Here is a 12,657-nt window from a genome sequence, read left to right as displayed (position 1 = left end):
TGAAGAGTGCGATCATGTACTAGGGAATTATGAGGAGTCTGGTGTAAGTGGGGGAGATTCATGGACTTCCATTTTTAAAAACTTTGCATTGACACCAGGGAATGTGTGCAAAATTCAGGTCTCTGCTGTGCAAATTGTGGGACAGAAGCACAAAGCTGAAATTATCAGATAATTCAAGGCAGGCAAGATGGGATGTGTGCATATGCAGTGAGAAGAGAATGCTTCCATACTGTCATGTTAAATGCTCCAAAAGAACAGCAAGAACATAAGAAAAGCCCTGCTAGGTCAGATCAGATGCCCATCAAATCCAGCATTCTGTTCACATCAGCACTCTTGCACCCATGATTCCCGGTCACTGAGGTGCATTGGCATAGCAAGAACAATGGCTCCAATCGAACAAGTTGCTTCGGTTTGTGAAAATTGTTCTAGAGAGATACAGTTCTCTGCTTCAAATCTGGTAAACATTTCTAGCATTTTTGCAGAAGGCAGCCCAGACCATTTTTGGCTGTCAGGTCAGAAATGTGTCAAAACTCTTGAGCTTAAACAGAATGAGTTTTCCAGTGTTGTATATCTCTATCAATACACTTTTATGGGAATAAGCCCCATTGAACAGTGCTGCTTTGTTCTGAATTGGCCCATATAGAATTGCTCCTACCCTGTCCCACCCCCAGTGTCTATAAGGGCACATTCCTGTGCATTCCTAGGCCTTCAGTTAACAGCTGGATGGGGCATGCTGGGGTTTATAGGACTTTTCCTCATCTAAACATGTATAAGGTTGCACTTTAAATCTGTCAATTTAAGAGTAACACCCGCAGGCATCAGATAAAATGGCCAGAATAATACAGCTGCTCCTATTGTTATTATGTGCAATCAAGTTGTCTTTGACCTATGATGACCCTATGAACGAAAGCCCTCCAAAATAGCCTGTCCAGAACAGCCTTGCTCAGCTCTTCTGAATTAAAAAGCTGTGGCTTCCATTATGGACTTCTCATAGTTGGACTTCCTTTTCTTCTTCTGCATTCAACCTTCCCAATATGATGGTCTTCTCCACGGAGTCTTGCCTTCTCATGATGTGTCTGAAATATGACAGCCTCCGTTTTGTCATTTTTACTTTTAGAAAAAACTCTGACTTGATTTGATTTAGCACCTTCTTGTTTGGGAATCAAAGGAATAATGTCTTCTGGGTTGCCCCTGTCTGCCTGCTTGTTGACACTCTCAAAGAACCCCAATAGGTTAGTGAGACACCCTTGGTGGAAGGTTGCAGAAGGCATGCTGACTTTTCATCACCTGGCAACAGGGATGACACTGCTTATGGCACATAAGCATAAATGTGACCAATTAAGGGAAAGTCTTTGATGTTTTATATGCTTGTTGACATCTGGCTAAGTAAAAGATCTAAATTTCATTTAGGCAGGGATGGGGAAGTCCCCATCTGGTTGCTGCCCTTATTTCTGGTCAGAGATATTGGATTTCCCCTCCTTCCTCCCACATTTCAAGTGAGACTTTGATGAAGGCTTTCAGAAGCCCAAGAAAGCAGTCCTGTGCTCCCTGGGCAAGGACACCCCCGTCCCCATCCCATCTCAGCCAGCATGGAGAGAACTACATGGGCCGTCTCTTCAAGACTGGAAATGACCTCAGAAGGGAAGAGAGGGGAGTATTCCTTTGGGTGGAAAGGGGAGGAGACCAGATTTATCCAGAACCTCCTTCAGTCTCCATCTGTCCTCTGAAGTGTCCTTGCTAGGCACACTGAAAAGCTCATCTGTGGGGAAAAAAGCAAAGATGGCTTCCATCTTGCAGGCTTCAAACTGGCAGGACACTGGAATCTCGGAAGCTGCCAGGTCAGCAGGTCATAGGATCATGGTAATTGTGATGTGGGAAGCATTTGTGGGGAAGGGGTTTCTGCTGGGAAGGGAAGGGCTCGCCTGCATTACTGAGATGCTCCCTGAAAAATCACTCTTGCCCTGCTGCATTTACGGGTTTTTTTTTTTTTAAGCCTGATTGCAGTTCAGTAGGGGTAATATGTATGCGTGTGAGTATGGCGGAGGAGAGAATGAATGGGCTCTGGCCAATCACACTGGGGCCCCACTCACTCTGATGTCCAGCCACTGCAGCCATACAGCCTGACAAGCTTGCCCAGAACAAATTTGGTGCTCAGGCTGGAAAAATTCTCCACCCTTGATCTATGTAGTTTCATCATTTGTGGGAAACACACATGGCATCTCAACACTCTTCCTTTTAAGGTAGCTCTGTCAACTTTCACGGCACCTGAGCCTGGAAGGGACAGCCCATCAGGCCAGCCCCACTGCGGAGCAAGGTGAGTCAGCGGCATCAGGTGGCAGGTGCTTGTGTGGAGGCACATGGCAGTGACGAGATGCAGAAGGGCAGCTCAAGTGTGTGCTGTGCAGAGTGCCCAAACAGCCTCCCCCCCCCGCCCTGCCGTGAACTCGCCTGTTCCTCTTTCCTCTTGAGATGGAAGATGATGTTCTGTTTCCAGCCTTGAAGTAAAATTTAACCGCCACTCCAGTCCGCTTCTGAGCCTTTTTCTGCGGTCTTTTGGCGCAGTGGGTGACCATGTCTTGGGCCAGCCCTACATCCCAATTTTTACTACAAGATAGTCATTCAATCCCATCCTCTTGGTTGGCTCCAGCCAGCCTAACAGTTTATTTTATTTATTTATTTATTAAAACATTTTTATGCCGCCCCATTCGCCGAAGCCTCGGGGCGGCTTACAACATAGATAAAACAAGTTAAAATCCATATAAAATAATCTTAATTAAAACTCACATTATAAAATAAGCCGCCCTGGCCAGATAAAATTCAATTGTATTTAGCATTTAAAATGTTGCTTAAATAAAAAGGTCTTAGCCTGGCGCCGAAAAACAAATAACGACGGCGCCAGGCGGACCTCTCTGGGGAGCGCATTCCATAACTTAGGCGCCACCGCTGAGAAAGCCCTTCTCCGAGTAGCCACCCTCCTAATTTCTCTCACGGAGGGCTCCCGGAGAAGGGCCTCTCCCGCCGATCTCAGGGGGCGACTGGGCAAATATGGATGTAAGCGCTCCTTCAGGTAACCAGGACCCAAGCCGTTTAGGGCTTTATAGGTCATTACCAACACCTTGAATTGGGCCCGGACTTCAATGGGGAGCCAGTGAAGCTGACGGAGAACTGGCGTCATGTGAACATAACGTCCAGTCCCCGTCAGCAGCCTGGCAGCTCTATTCTGAACCAATTGAAGGTTTAGAAGGTGGCTAGTGTGGCGCCATCTGGTGAAACTTAAGTGGAACCTGCATCTCATTTTATGCATGATCCTCGGTGTACTTGCTGTGAAGCTACTAAAAAATTAGAGTACTTCCCTATTGGAGAATCCTAAACTGAAATCAATTGTTTTCCCTTAGTGATGAGCAAGTGCCATCTCTCCTCTTCGCTTTTGGTGCTGGTTTATACTCACAGTTCCTGTCATAGCATAGGTATAGATTGGGCAGACCTTTGTACGATGGACAGAAACATCAGAGGAGACCAAGTTGCAGGAGGGCAAAAGCAATGCTATGGCCCAGAGATTTAATGGCAATTATTAATAATTATTTTTATCCTGCCTGTTTTCCTCTTGCAAGGAACCCTGGGAGACTTAGATAATCTTCCTCCTCTTCTCTATTTTTTCCTCGCAACAACCCTGTGAGGTAGGTTAAGTGGAGAGTCAATGACTGGCCCAAAGTCACCCAGTGAGCCTTGTGGTTGAGTGGTGACTAGAACCTGGATCCCCCAGGTCCCAGTTCAACACTATTAACTCTTACAGAAATATTTGCCTGTTCAAGATTTATTTTCACATTTCCCATTTTACCTTGCTGGATAACTGTTTGGGGCTGCACTGAAGTATATCACTTTTATATCAGAGATGGGAAAACGCCTGAAAAGCATCCAGTTCTGGCAGTCCACCATCTGCTCTCTTAGCTCAGTGAAGATCAGACTACATTTCAAACTTACTATGTACTTGAGGACTAGCAAGGTATGGCAGCTAGGAGGCGGGCCAATCTCACAATTAGGCAGAGTGAAGTAATTGATTCAATAATTCTGGGTGACATCAGATAGCAGCAAATTGTTGTGTAGCTTATTATTCTTATATTTTTATTGAGAGGGAGGGGGAGAGGCAAAGAGCACCCAAAATAACTTGATCAGCTTTGAGTACCATGTACCATGTCTTAGATATTTTACCATTTTCTGCTCCAGCTCAGGCTGAAAAATATATTGAGCCATCCTCTCTCGGATGCAGAGCCTCCACTTCTCTCCTGGCCTCTGCAGCCAAATGCATCCCAAAATATTTTCTGGTGTGCCTCAAACCCTCCAGAGCAGATTAGGGGTACAAAGGGGAGGAGGGATCCATTCTGCTTGCATTAAATTCAGTAAGACCTGCTGCCAGGTAAGTAAGTATTCCTACGACTGCAACATCATTCACGGTGCTATGCCAGTTTCTGACTTCCTGTGGACTTCTTTACTGCTCTGAATCCTAGGCAATCATGCCCCCCATGTTTACAAGATTTTGCTATTATCGCGCTGTTTGGGACGATCATCTATTTAGTTAATAAAGAGTGCTGATGTTCTATCTAGACCTTCAGCTATTTTGGCTTCCAGCCACACAGTATTCTTATAAAGAAACTGATACTCAGAGTCGACACACTCTGAAGAACTAATGTTATTTTTATTTATTTCACTATTTCTATAACTTAATACCTTTTTTTAAAAAAATGCTCAGAATAGCTTGCAGCATAATATTAAATTGCATCAATAATAAATCTGATACATCATAAACCGTAAGTTGTTAGGCAAGGAACCTCAGAGAGGAAGAAAGGGGGGCGTTTGGGGAGGAAGAGACTGGAGAGGCCAAGATATGAGGTATCTTGCAGCTGCTATAGCCCTTTTCCCTCCCCCAGCAAGATGCCCTCGCTAGATATGAGAAAAAGCCCACCAGATCGCCTCCACCATTCTCCCCACTTGGCTTAGGATGCTTTATAGACATCTCCCATTTCAGGAGCTTACGAGTGATTGCAGCGGGGCTGCACTGCTAACCAACAAAATATCCATAACTGAGTTCTTCTGTTTACCTCTCTGGCAAGCCTTGCTGGCAGAGCTTAGGAAACCATGTTTGGTATGCATCCTATTCTCCCAGGATTTTTTAACAACTATGATAAAATCTCACTATAACATTATGACTAACATTCGCTCTAGTTTCTCATCTTAAGGATCTATGCAGCTTGACTTAACCAGGAGCTGCAGACAGCACCATAGTTCCTGCTTCTAGTCCTACATGCAGCCAGGCTTACAGAAAACTTCAAAAATACCCTTGTGAAGGTCCCTCTTCCGCCCAAGGTAAGGTGCTGTTCCTCCACCTGTCTCTCAGAACTCCCTTCACACCTGCGGCAAGCTTTCTTACTCCTGATTCAAGAACGCTTTTTTCACTTGAATCTAGCACATAACATGTAAAGAACTAAGCACTCTGCACTTAAAAGTTGGCATACCCATTCTATGCTGAATGACACCCCTATGTAATACAAGGAATTCTTGCTTTGTGACTAGGAATTCCAGTGAAAACTGCAACACATTCATATGAGTTCAGATTTTTACTGATCTTCCCTGAGGATTCCACAGCAGACTCCCCCCACCCCCCAGGCCTGTATGCAGGCCATTTTTTCACCTTTTGGGGGCGTGCACTAGTGTGCACTAATGTGCATTTGTATTTAGAGAATCTGCACAATTGTAACAAAATTCTGGTTAAAACACTTCTGAGTCTGTCCACAAGTGGATGATGGAACATAAGGTGCCTGACAATCTGCAAACCATAAACCAAATGCATTTAAGAAAATCCATGTACCTTTGTTTTGGGCACTGGCACACTCTTCTATCCTGCTCTAAATTGTGCTTCCAAAGCTGCTTTCTGCCCACCTATGCACCCTCCTTTCACAGATTTAAAATGCATATTGTAAGAGCACCTTAGGGGCCTGCAGAATGCTTCATTGCGGAGTTTTGGCCTCTCGTGGTGCTGTTAACATTCATAAGGCCTGGCTTGGCCCGACAGTGGGGAAGAGGGGCAGAGTTTGATGTGGCCATTTGGCAACTCCCTCCATTGGGGCTAAAGTACTGAAGCGTTGTTTGGCTTTCCAAAACTCTGTTTCGGCTCTCCTAACACTGTTGTTCTCATCAGTGCCTTTGGCTGTGATCTAAAATTAGAGCTTGCTCCTGAAATGAATACAGTTGCTCTTCAATCATCAAGGCTGCAAATTGAATGATAAATTCTTGCCTCATATATTTCATGCCGAATTAGCCTGTAGTGAGGAGGGTTGATTTACTTCTTGCCACTTTCAAAGGTCAAAGGCCAGAGATGTAATAATAGGAAACTTGCTTTGTTCTTGTTCATCCTCTAGTCTATTTGTTGCTTGTTAGGGATTTTGGCTAAATGACTCAATGAAAGCAGCAGAGCAATTCAACCTAGTGGCAGTGATTTGATAGCCAACAGCAATAAAGTCAAACTCTGGAGTTCCAGTGACTATTTAGAATGCTTTTGACTATAAGAAATCAGTGCCTATTTCTATAATATCCTTACCCAAACACTGGTGTGTGCACATGTCTATATGGGGGTGGTGATGATGGGGATAGAAATACCATTAGTTATTCTCATGTTTAGAATGATATTCTTCAGATTTAAAACTGGCGAACTGGGCATGTTTTGATTTTTCCAACATCCCTAATCTCCAGGTTGTTAGATTACATAGGGCAGTCCTCTGTTTGAAAGAGATAAATATTAAAGTAGCTAAAAGATGGACACTGGTTTGCATGACACTTGCATGACTTCTACGTATGGCATAGAGGACTTCAGTAAAGAATCACAATAAGAAAGTACTTGCATTTGTAGGCTTCAAACTGCAAGATTGGCAGGAGCTGGGACAGAGTACAGGAGCTCACCCCATCTGCGGATTCGAACTGTCAGCTTTTTGATCAATCAGCTCAGTGGCTTAACCCACTGCACCACCGCATCCCAAGAAAGAATTAGTATAATTTAAATAGAAGTACAAGAGATGTCCTCATAGTGGGGAAGGCTGTAACCAGAGGACTGGGGTGCCTCCTACTGAGTCTGCTGCCCAGGTGATGGCAAACACTTTTAGGGTTCTGTACTTTTCAAGCAAGCTTGGACTGGGCTGACCTTCAAGAGATGATGCCTTTGCTCTGAGGATTGCCTTCTGCAGCCATCTCTCGGGCCTTCCATCACAGCTGCTCCTAACACACACATCCTTGCCCCGTCAGATGGGTACATCCCACCTACATGGAACAGGCTACCGTGCACTGTGTCAGGCTGCCCTCAGACTTATTTAGGGTGTAAGTTTATGGGCTGCATTGTCATGCAATGGAAGATTCCGTAACTTGTTTTTATTTATGCATTCCTGCTGAGTTATGTAGTTTGTTTATGTATTCCTCTGGCTATTACTTATATTTTATGCTGTAGTTTTAAACAGTGAGAACCAGTGTAGTGTAGTGGTTCGAGTCTCAGATTGTGATGTTCTTTTTCTCCTTTTTTCTTTCCTTTTTTTTCTTTAGTTATGAACAGTTGCTTAGGTTGTAATTATTGAATGTTTTAATTGTATTTTATATTACTACTTTTATTGTTTGTAAGCTGTCCTGAGGCTTGTTGCAAAGGACGACATAGAAATCTTTTAATTAAATTAACATTAAATTTAAAAAATTAAGTTCTAGTCCAGACTCCGCCACAAAACTGACTTTGGGCTGGTCACCAACTTTCAGCCTAACTGACATCACAGGGTTGTTGTGAGGATAAAATTGAGAAGAGGGGGATTATGTAAGCTGCCTTGATTTCCTTGAAGGAAAAAAGGCAGGATATAGATACAATAAATAAATAGCCTTTTATAACATATATTCTATTGCAGTTAAGATTTTTGTTGCTGTGAACCTTCCAGAGAGCTTTGGCTAGTGGGAGGCATAGAAATGTAGTACAAAAATAAATAAATTTACTATGGAAGGTTATAGCACTTAAGTATGTTTGGGAACCAAAAAAAATCCTACACCTCTCCATACTCCCCAGCCTCCTTTGATCATTTCTGAGACATCTTGAAAGGTATTTCAAGTGGTTTGCTGCATAAAAGTTTATGGTACAAAACATCTCTCTTTGAAAATCGAGAGCTGGCCCAGCTTCCAAGTAAGTGTACTTAAGAAAAAAAGTGTACATAAGTAAAAAAAAAAAGAGTAAGTAACTTTTCTAGTGTTGGTGCAGATCTCTGGGTTCATATCTGGCAACCCTTTCAACTCCAGATTTTACCCTAAGTACGTGTACATACAACTACAGCTTTGGGACATTGGTGGCAACTTGTGGCTCTCCAAAGAGCTTGGCTGTCACTTCGCATCAGCCTTCACAATCGACTGGGCTGACTAGGACTGATGGGACTCGGAAGCCAAAAGTTGTCCACCCCTGCATTACACTATGAGCCCAAGTCTCTGGGTTAATCACTGGCAACTCTTCTCATGGCCCCCCTTATCTCTCATTGATCCTTCATTTTGTCTTTGGAGGTCAGATGTTCCTGGCTGCCCATATTACATTGCCACATTCTTTCTCACAGTGTGCTAAAAGTTGCTGAAATACAGTGTCTGTCAACGCTGGTGCCCTTGGTAATCCGCAGGGAATCAGAAGCAGGCCTTTCTCACAGCTGGCCAAGACAGGTGTACAGCATCATGGTAGCTTGAAACTGCTGAGGGAAACTTGAGCGTGGCCTTGGGGGCCGTAAGGGTCAGGAAGCCCAACAAAGCCATCCTTTCTGGAGGCTTATGGTTAGGTTAAAGGGGAACATGGCTGCTGTACTTCCACTGGAACAGCTGGCTAGTAGGAACTGCTGGCCAGGGCTAGCATCAACAGTGGCCATTGTCAGGCATCTGCCAAGGGTGCGCATCACAGCCGAGCCACTGACACGAGCTCCATGCACTTCCTCTTCACCGTTGCCACCTGCCTGCTGACCCGCTGCTTACTCTGACCCAGACACGGGTGATGGTGAAGAGCAGCCGGTGATGCCCCTGTGCACTGACACATTGGTCCTCCAAACCTGGAGGCAGCATTATTACTACCACCTCTAAAATTATCTCCAGTTCTTTGCCACAGCCACTTGCAGAGAGAAGGGTCTCTGTAGCTGCAGTGCAATCTGCCCCTCAGTGGCAAGAGAGGAGGGGTCGGATCTGCACAATGCACCTAACGGAATGGGTACTGCAGTCACGTCAAGAGACCTACAGCGTGGATTAGACCCTGCATATCTCTGTGGAGACTCTTTCTCAGCGTGGCTGCAAAAGCTGCAGCAGAGAGAACAGGAGGGAGCCTCTAGCCCATGGGGCCCAACCTCCTCTTCTGTGTGGGGAATCCAGAGCAAAAGTTTTCCCAGCGAGTGACTGTCCAGCCCCTACTGGAAGACTTCCATCATGCAAGACCCACACCATCCCTCCAATCATTTACCATCAGGAAGGGTCTCTGGACATCCAACCATGATCCCCCCTCCTGTAAGTTAAACCTGCCCTCTGGCAGAGCAGAGTACAGCTCCTTGCCCATGGCTCGCTCCTTCCTTATAATTTGTGTAACATTGAGGGAAGACATTTTTGCCCCTCACTGACAGAGGAATCAGTTAAGTGGTGGGAAGCACATTTTTATGGAGGAAAAATGTGCTTTGACCTCCGCATTGCAGACAAGCCCTAAGACCCATGTGACAAAAACCTGTAAAAAATGATATGTAGTTGGCTATTGCTAACTATTGAATTTGGCAGAATGAAGAGGCACATAAACCCATTAACACAATCTCTCTCTCTCTCTCTCTCTCTCTCTCTCTCTCTGTGTGTGTGTGTGTGTGTGTGTGTGTGTGTGTGTGTAAAACCTAATTTTGCCGTGACAAATGCAAAGAAGCATGAGGGCCAGAGCAAAATATTGATCAAGATTTACTGGTCTGTCTCCAGGGGATTTGTATCATAGAATCCTAGAATAGTAGAGTCGGATATCATGCCCCCCTCAGTCTTCTCAAGGCTGAATATGCCCAGTTCTCTCAGTCTCTCCTCATACGGCAATGTTTCCAATCTCTGGATCATTTTTGTTGCCCTCCTTTGGACTTTTTCTAATTTTTCTGCATCTTTCTTAAATCTTGGTGCTCAGAACTGGACACAGTATTCCAAGTGAGCAAGGGCTTCTGACTCCCAATCTTTTAACAATGAAAGAGTTGTTTTTCCTCCTAAATTAGGTTTCTGAGATGAAAGCTTTGAGGAAAATAGAAGTATTTTAAAACATCTGTGTGAACTACATCCTGTATTTCCAGGCTGAGGTATTCCTCCCTCACCTTACTCTCTGACTTCCTCTATATTAACCTGTCACAAACAAAACTAAAATTTATTTATTTATTTAAATATATAGGCTTTTATATACTTTCATCCATAGTCAATCTGACTCTTAGTACAGTTTACATGCTTAAAAGTAAGATTGGATTAAAAATACAATACAATTATAGAATAGCAAAACAATCATAATACATTTCAATAACAGTACACTTCAGCAGTCCTGCACCAGATCCAACCAACAAGAACAAAAATAAAGAAAATAATAAAGTAAAAGTAAAATTAACATGAACATAAACAGCAAATAAATGATAAACAGCAATGTGGCAGGAACATAAGAACACATACAGTTTTTCTAATACATTGTTTAGTAATCAAAATACTGGGAGAAAAGTTTTTCCTCGTGCTGGAAGATGTACAGCATCTGTGTCAGGCATATTTCACTGGGGAGTGAGTGCCATAAATGGGGTGCTGTACTTGAGAAGGCCCTTTCCTGAGTAGCCACTTTCCTGATGTCCTTTCATGGTAGCTCCTGGAGAAAGGCCCCAGAGGGTGGTCTTAAGGTTTGGGTTGGCATGTAAGGGAGGAGAATTTAGAATCATGTCCAGTTTGCATGACCTGAAAGTAGTTAATAAACCATGATGGTTTGTATAGCACCCCCAATGCATGTCGGCTGGCCTGATTTATAGAACTGTTTTCACTGGGTGTAGCTGTTTCCTGTGTAACTGTTTACTGTCATCCTCTGTCCAGGGAGGGCAGCTTATTGTGATGGCTGATAAAGTAATAGAACCCATAGCCACACCAAGTTTGGATGATGCAAGAACCCCCCCACACACACATACACACACGTTGATTTGACAACTTGGCACCCATGGATGCTACAACCCATAATCTTTTTTAAAAAGCAATGGTAGGCTGCAGTGATTGTCTGAACCGGATTTATTCATTTCATTTTTATACTGCCCAATAGCCGAGGCTCTCTGGGCAATTAAAAGTTAAAATTAAACATGTTAAACACACAAAAACATTAATTTAAAATGGAACCAATTACCCCAAGAGGTTGTGGGCTGTCCCACACTAGAGGCATTCGATATGCATCTGGACAGCCATCTGAGAGGAATGGTTTCACTGGGGGTCCTGCACTGAGCAGCGGGTTGGACCCTGCAGCCTTCTGGCCCTTTCCAACTCTACCATTCTGTGATTCTATGAAAAAGATAAAATCATCTAGCTAGGCTAGCTATGCTTCTATACTTAATCAGAGCAATTGCAAGATCATCTAGTCCAGCCCCTTGTTCAATGCAGGCTTTGCACTGCTAGGGGCAAGAACATCATCCACAGCAGGCAGTCGCCCAGGCTCTGCTTAAGTACTTCCAGTGAAGGAGAACCCAGCTGCTCCTGAGGCAGCCAGTTCTACTGTTGATCATCTCTCACTGCTAGGAAGTTTCTCCTATTGTTTGGCCAGATACCATTTCCCTGAAATCCCCACCCACTGGTTCCAGTCCTTACAGAGAAAAAGTCCTCTTCACTATCTTTATGGCACCTGGGCACGTATTTAATGATGGTGATCACATCTTCCCTTCATCTTCTCTTCTCCAAGCTAAAGTCTTGCTTTGCTCTGTTAGGACTTGGCTCAGAGCACACACTGACCCTCACTCAAGCGTTGAGTGTGGATTGTGATTGAACTGTGGGTTGTTCTTGAATCATGGGTTATTCTGTTGCCTGAACCCAGCTGTGTCCACCAGCCAATGCTTGTTGACAGACAGATCCCATGAAGAAAACCCATGGTTGTAAACTGTGTGTTGTTCAGCATGGTTTGTTATTTTGGCTGGGTTCAGACAACACAATAACTCACATTTCCACAACACCCATGGCTTAATGACAATCCACACTCAACTCATGCCCAGTTCTTGAGGGTGGATTATTGTGTTATTGGAACCCCATCTTTGTCTGCCGCCTTGCGGCACCATTTTGCATCTTGCTCCCTGGAGCCCCCCAGATCTTGAGGTTCTGGTTAAGAATGAAATAGACCCCATTTGCCTAAAATCTGCCCACTTTGGTATTAGCAAACATCTCATCTATTTGCCTTTGGAAACATGCATTGTATACTCTTGCAGACTTCACAAGAGTCTCCCTTTTTAGTCTCAAATAGGGCCAGCATCAACAAATTGTATAACCCGCTCATTTCTAGTCCTCATTAGCACTTTTTAAAAGCCTTGAATAGTTCTCTAAAGGCAATTAAAGCTGTGCTTTGGAAGAGCTCTCTGTTTCAAGTGCAGGCCTATAATAAGTGTACACAGTTAATCA

Source organism: Varanus komodoensis, unplaced genomic scaffold (genome assembly GCF_004798865.1).
Source record: "Varanus komodoensis strain SLA01 unplaced genomic scaffold, ASM479886v1 scaffold2, whole genome shotgun sequence".
Lineage (NCBI taxonomy): Eukaryota > Metazoa > Chordata > Lepidosauria > Squamata > Varanidae > Varanus > Varanus komodoensis.
The sequence above is the reverse complement of the archived record's forward strand: the minus strand, read 5'-3'. Positions refer to the sequence as shown.